Source organism: Leptonychotes weddellii, chromosome 1, assembly GCF_054177405.1.
Source record: "Leptonychotes weddellii isolate Sample4059 chromosome 1, ASM5417740v2, whole genome shotgun sequence".
In the NCBI taxonomy this organism is placed as follows: Eukaryota; Metazoa; Chordata; class Mammalia; order Carnivora; family Phocidae; genus Leptonychotes; species Leptonychotes weddellii.
In genome coordinates, this window is record NC_138369.1 from 2,739,268 (window position 1) to 2,746,035 (window position 6,768).

At 60.4% G+C, this 6,768-nt stretch overlaps 1 protein-coding gene across 1 annotated transcript in view; it reads right to left on the reverse strand.

The window, feature by feature from the left end:
* SEMA6B (semaphorin 6B) overlaps window positions 1–542 on the reverse strand; it is a 28,598-nt gene extending 28,056 nt beyond the window's left edge. The window contains exon 1 of the mRNA XM_081802271.1: window positions 343–542. The gene's annotated coding sequence lies outside the window, so the exon portion shown is untranslated. The remainder of the gene's footprint in view (window positions 1–342) is intronic.
* Window positions 543–6,768: the final 6,226 nt, after the last annotated feature.

Here is a 6,768-nt window from a genome sequence, read left to right on the forward strand (position 1 = left end):
GACTCCCCCATTATGGTGCTTCATTCAGCGCCCCAGGCCCAAATCCAGCCCCTTCAAAGCGATGCTACTGGACCCCCACTACACCGTTCCATACAGTGGCCCCCCCTAAAATCCAGCCCCCTCCCCAGTTGCGTCGCTGACAGATCCTCCCGCGATAGCGCTCCACAAACCCCCTTGCCGGCCAAATCCATCCCCCTCCCGGCGGCGGGGCCCTCCGGCCCCCATCCTAGCGCCTGACCCGGCCGCCCCGGCCGACGATTCAGCCCCCCAGCTGCGTGCCGACAGACACCCCGGGACTGCGCCGCCCCCAGCCCCCTCTCGCAGACGCCCCGGGGCGCTTACCTCGGAGCCGCCGCGCCGCGAGTGCGCGGGAGGGAGCGCGAGGGCGGGAGGGCGCGGGCGGGGGGGTGGGTCCGTGCGCGCACCTGTCCCGGCCCGGCCGGCTCAGCCGGGCATCCCGCGCGGGGAGGGGGCTGGGGGCGCGCGCTTTCCCCGCCCCCGGCCCGCGGCGCCTCGCTGGGGGAGGGGGCTCAGCCCCGGCCCCCCGCGCGCTGGCGTCGGCTCCGGGGGGGGCGCTGCGCGGCGGCCGGACCCGGGGCGCGCCGCGGCCGCATCTCCTCCGCCCGCCGCGGCCGCCGCTGCGACTCGCGGCTCCGCCACCTCCGCCCCCCCTCGGGCACCCCCCTCCCTTAAAGCCGGGCCAGAGCCACGCAAAACCCGGCCCGGAGCTACGGCGGCGCGGAACGGGGGGAGGAGCCGGGTGGGCGGCAGGAGGCGCTGGAGGCGGAGGTGGGGGTGGGGGAGGGACCCAAGAGGAGGCACCCTGCTTTTGTCTAGGTGGGGGGCCTAATTGGGCCCCGCCCCGACTTCCTGGTCTCATCCACGCTGGCCAGACTCGCATCCCCAGGATCCATCCCCAAGCAGACCCAAGGGGATGATGGAGATGATGCGGCGTCATGAACCCCTTGGTCTACATGGCCCCTTTCATATATGAGGTCATTTATTCGATCCACGAGCATTATGTTTAACAACACTCGATGGACACGTGAGGAAATTGAGGCACAGGAAGGCGTCTTGTCCAAGGTCACTCAGAAATTGTCAGATTTGAAGCTAGGCAAGTGGGCTGCAGGGATCACCCCATAGGGCCTGGTCCAGAGGGGGGCTCCCAGAGGGCTGCAGGCCTCTCTGAGCCAGTGGGGAGCCCTCCTGGCCCCTTCCTTTGGGACTCCAAGACAAACCGGTGTTCAGGTTTGGGAGAACTCCCTGTAACCCCCCTGACCCTCTGCGACCTTAGGAGAGCAAGAGAACCTCTCAGAGCCTCAGCGGTATTCTGGGTCCAAAGCACCTCCTGACATGAGCGTGACGTGTATGCAGACGTCTTCCCCACTGGGCTGTGGGCTGTCCTGGTCCCTCCAGCATCTCCAGTACACAGTAGGTGCTCAACAAATGTTTTACTATTATGTATTTATCTAGTGACGCTTCTTGCACACACACTGCATGCTGGGTGTCTTCTCAATAAATCATCTCGTTCATTCCTCATGGAAGCCCCCCCGAGGCTGCCCTCGATGGGACGCTTGAGGCGCAGAGAGGTCAAGGAGCTTACCTGAGGTCCCCGATGGATGGGAAGAAAGCATGAGCCCTCTTACCGCTGACTACTGAGCACCTTTTAGGTAGGCCCTACCCACTTTGTCCCATCCATGGCTCCCAGCAGTCTGGCGGGCTCAGACAGGGCATGTGGCTTCCCATTGGCCATGCGCACAGCATGAAGTGGGGATCAGACTTTGAACCTTACTCCTCAGGATACACTGGATCCTGGGCAACCTTCAGCCTCCCTGGCTTCTGTGGACATAATCCAGTTCTTCCAGGCCCCAGGCATCAGCCAGGGGCCGGCCGAGACCACAAACCTCCGAAGGCAGCTAGGCCTTCCTGCTAGTGGTTTTGCCCTGACCGGCTTTCCGGCTGAGCCACCGTCCCAGGCAAATCAGCCAGCACCTGCTCTCCACCAGCCCCTACCCCTGTGTCCTGCCCACCTGGGAAGATGGAGGCCTGCCTGACCAGGGTGGGGCTAAGTCCAGCCCCTCAGCTTGGTGCCCAGGCTCTGAGGACTCTTCTCACCTCCACACCAGCACTCATGCTGTGCCCACCCCCCATCCCCCGGCATGCCCTCCCTTGCCCGTGGCCTTGGCCAGACTGGACTCCTTTGCAATCTATTCCTTCAACAAACATTTATTGGACACCCACTGGATGCCAGGTCCTGGTCTGAGCAGTCAGAAAGACCAACTGACTCGCTACCTTCACACTAGCAGGGTCATAGAAGAACCAGGGCTGCAGAATGGAAGGTCCAGGTAGAGGCTGAGATTGCTGGGGGCACGGGGACTGAGTGAGGACCACGGGGAGGTGATTTGGGGGCCATAGAAGGACCATAGATAGATCTGGCAAAGCACATGGTGGCGGGGCGGTGGGGTGGGAAGGTTATACTAGGCAGAGGGGCCTGCTTGGGACAAAGGCCCTGAGGGAGGCCCCACCCCCGCAGGCCGGCTCAGCTGCCACCCAGGCTTGGGAGGACATGAATGGGTCTTTCATGCCCTGGACCAGGGCAAGGTCAGGCCGGGCTGCTCCCTTCCCCCCAGCCCTGGGCTCCTGACTGTCTGAGCCCTGACCTGGAGGGGGTGGCAGGAAGTTCACAGTTTGCCCTCGGGGGGAGCTAGGGAGGCCCAGGGAGGGGAAGAGCCTCGCCCGAGGTCACCAGCGCCAGCAACACCCTCCTAATTGTATTAGTCTGAGCAAAGCCTGCCCCTCTAGGCCTCAGTTTCCCCTCCAGAGCAGCCGGGTTGAGCGCGCTGCGCTCCCGTCCTGCTCCGACCCTGGCGGAATCCAGTGCGGGTTTTGCCGGCGCCCGCGTCCGCCGACACCTTCTTCCCAGCGCGGCCGGGCTGCGGCCCCGGGTCCGAGGGGGCCTGGGGGGATCCGGAGGGGCCCTGGCGGCCTTGGGGGCCGCGGGATGGGCTGAGGCTGAGCCTGGCCTGGTGCCTGGCGCCTGCGGGGAAGGGAAACCCCGCCCGGCTGCCTGCGCGCCCCCTCTGAGCGCTCCCCGCCTCGGCGCCCTGCTGTGTGACTCCCGCGGGTCTCTGCCCCTCTCTGGGCCGCGCTGGAGCCGGGCCGGAGGGCGGCGTCTCAGAGAGGTCGCCTGGGTCCCGTTCCCTCCCTGGCGGGCCCCAGCCTGGTTTTCCCTAACCAGGTGCGGGCCCTCTTTTAAGCCCAGGTTAGGGGGTCGTCGCTGCCGGGTCGCGCCCCTAGTATCGGCTCGGGCCTGGGAATCCCCTGGGGGCTCGGAAAGGGCAGCTCCGATTGGCTGAGGTTGCGTGTGACGTCAGGGCCTCCCCGACGCCCCCTCCCCCAGAGGCACGTGGGGGTGGCCGCGGCAGGGGAGGGGCCCGGGGTCCGGGCGGATTCGGGGTGTCCTCCCAGCCTGAGGCGGCAGCTGGGCAGCGCAGACGCGATTCTCCTCGGACAGATTTTTCCCTAGTCCCATATCCCCCTCCGGCCCCCCCAGAACGGCAGCTGCTCAGGCGGCAGATGCGCCGGCTAAATCCGCCCAGCTGGTCCCTCCGCCGAGCTAACCGCCTAGAACCCATTGTGGGTGGGTAGGGTGTGTGTGTGTGTGTGTGTGTGTGTGTGTCTGTGTGTGCGTCTGCGCGCGCGCGTGTGTGTCTGCGCGCGCGTGTGTGTGCACGGACGCGCGCCTGGGGGGGGCATGGCCCTGCCCCTGCCCTGCCCCTTGCCCTTTGACCCCTGCCTCCTCGCAGGGCGGGGTGGGGGGGGCTCCTCTTGTGGACCCTTCCCCAAGTTCAAATACCCTCCTGGAGCTCTTGAAGGATTTGGGAGACCTGGTGCCCAGAGAGGGTGTGGCCCTTTCCAAAGACCACACAACACCCCTGGGCCTGTGGTCCACGAAATGCCCCATGCGGGGCATGCATTAATAATTATAACTGTTTATCCAGGATTCTAAAGCACAGATACTATTATCCCGTTTTCAGGTGTGGAAACAGGCCCGGAGAGAAATGTCTTGCTAGCTCACATAGCCAGGGAATGGAGCTGGAATTTGAACCCCATGCTTTTAATAATTTCCAGGGGCTCAGGGACCCCTTAGCTTGGTAGGCTCTTAAGGCAAGTGACTTGGGGTCATTCACTTGAGTGGATGGGGTCTTGATGGCCACCCCCTGCCCTGTGTTTTGGGCCTCTCTGAGCCTGGCACAGACCCTTCCTCCTTCGCTTCTTCAGCCCCATTGGGTGCCACTCTCATCTGGAAGTACTGAGGATCCAGGGGGTCTTCCTGGAGGAAGAGGAGGTGGCTCCACTCTGAAATGTTGGGGGGTGTAGCTGTCAAGGGCTTGAGAGTGCTTCGAATATGTAGTTTTATACCCAGCCTGTCCTGCCTCCGGGCCTTTGCACTTGCAGTTCTCTCCATCTGGAATGTTGTCCCCACTGATTTCCAGCATGACCTACCCTCCACCCTTCAGGTCTCATGCAAATGTCACCTCCACAGTGGCAGCTGCGCCATCCCTCTCTGTCCTCTTACCCTGCTTTGGTTTTCTTCATTTTATTTGTCACAACCAAGTATTGTACATTGATCCCCCCACAGCACTGTTTTGTTTCCTGCTGAATCCCCATTGCCTAGAACACTGCCTAGCACCCAGTAGGTACTCCATAAATGCTTGTTATCCGGAGAGCTCAGAGATATGGGCACGAATAGAGGGCTGGAGGGCAGAGGGCAGCCATGGGGAAGGCGCATATGGTAGTTCAGTCTTGGTGTGTATATAGGAGCCTGGGCCATGACCCTGGTCTGTGCTCCCTGCATCCAAAAGTGCCCTCCCAGACTCCTCCTCCTTCTGCCCTTCCCCCACACCAACCTCCTCCCTCTTCCCTATTCCTCCAAAAGTCCTTCCTGCCTCAGGACCTTTGCACAGGCTGTGCCTACTGCCTGGTGGAGGGAGATACTCTTCCCCTAGATCTATGAATGGCTTTGTCCCTCACCTCGTCCCTCACCTACTCAGGTCTCAACTTAAATGTTCACCCCAACATGTCCCCATCTAAATAGTCACCACTCTTGGGGGACCTGGCTGGCTCAGCGGATAGAGCATGTGACTCTTGATCTGGGGGTTGTGAGTTCGAACCTCATGTTAGGTGTAGACATTACTTAAAAATAAATCAATAAAATAAAATGGAAATCCCACTGAAGGGGGAACCATAAAAAATAATCATTAAAAAACCACCACCCTTTTCTCTGTTGTGATTGCTTTGCTGTACTTTTTACTGATGGCATTTCTTTTTATCATTTATTTTATTCTCTTCCAACCCCACCCCCATTCCCTGCCAGTTAACTGTGCCAAGGAAGGGCAGGAGTCTGCCTTGGTCTCCACTGGGTCCCTGGGGGCTAGGACAGGGCCTGCCACACAGTAGGCACTCAACAAGCGTGTTGAACAGATGAATGAATGAATGGGGGCACCGACGAGCTCTCTGGAGTCTGTCCTTGTCACATGGAGGGGGGAACCAAGGTTCAGTAGGGAACCCAGGGTCATGTGGTTCCCTCAGTAGCAAAATAGGGCAATAGGAGGTCACCCCTTCAGGCTGGGGAGGGGTGCCCAGTGAAATAATAACTCAAGGAGCATTTATTAAGCATTTACGGTGTACACTGTAGGCTCTTTGCACGTTTTCAGCCAGGATGGGGATTTGAACCCAGGGCACCTGGTCTCAGAGTTTGTCTAAATCCTCCTCCCCCACAGAGGTTGTGTGCAAGGCCCCCGCACACAGTAGGCCTTCAGCCAGGCAGTCAGTGGGGAGTGGCTGAGGGCTGCCCAGCCTGACATCCCCTCTCCAGCCCCTTGCACCAGGGGCTGGGCTGACTGTGTGTGGCAGGAGCTAAAAGTGCCCTACACGGGCCCAGGAAACATTAGATAGAAGCAGCAGGATTCACTGCCTGATGTGCGAGGAAATTGGAGCAATTATAAGCACTTCCTCAGCTCAGAACCACTGAAATCCTCCCCCCAAAGGCCCAGGTGTGTCCTGGGCTGGCCCAGGTTGTCCCAGAACCCCCTCCCTGAAGGCCTCATGTGCAAATGAGGCAAGGGACACCTTGGTTCCCAGAAGTGGGAAGTGCGGAGGGAGGGATCCAGGAAGCTTTGAGCTCCCTGGGGTCTGTCCTTGGATATGGATAGAAAACAGGCACAGAGAGGGCTGAAGTACATGGTTCCTTGGGTGGAGGTGGGGGAGTGTCACATTCTCCCTGTTCAAAATCTGCCCTCCCCTGGCCTTTACATCCCAGCCTAGTGAACACACAGAGCTCCTTCCTCAGGGCCTTTGCACTTGCTGCTTCCTCTGCTTGGGAAGATGCTTGTGTGCCTGGCCAGTGTTTCTTTCTCCCAGAGACCTCTGACCATTTTGAGGGACAGGGCAACTCTTCTAATCCTGTTTTCTTTCCTCTAAAATCATCTCGTTAATCCATTTTTGAATCAATAATAGAGTGGTGAGCTGCCCTTCATCCGAAGCAAGCAAGCCAGTGGTGGAACGGGTGCGCTCTCTGCAGGAAATTGTGACCCACGTTACATCATGGATGAACCTGGAGGATGTTATGCTGAATGAAATAAGCCGGACACAGCTGGACACATCCCGCAGGACCCCACTCCCAGGAGGTCCCCAGAGGAGTCCTGTCCACAGAGCCAGAGAGGAGAGGGTGGGAGCCGGGGCTGGGGCAGGGGGTGGGGAGTCCGT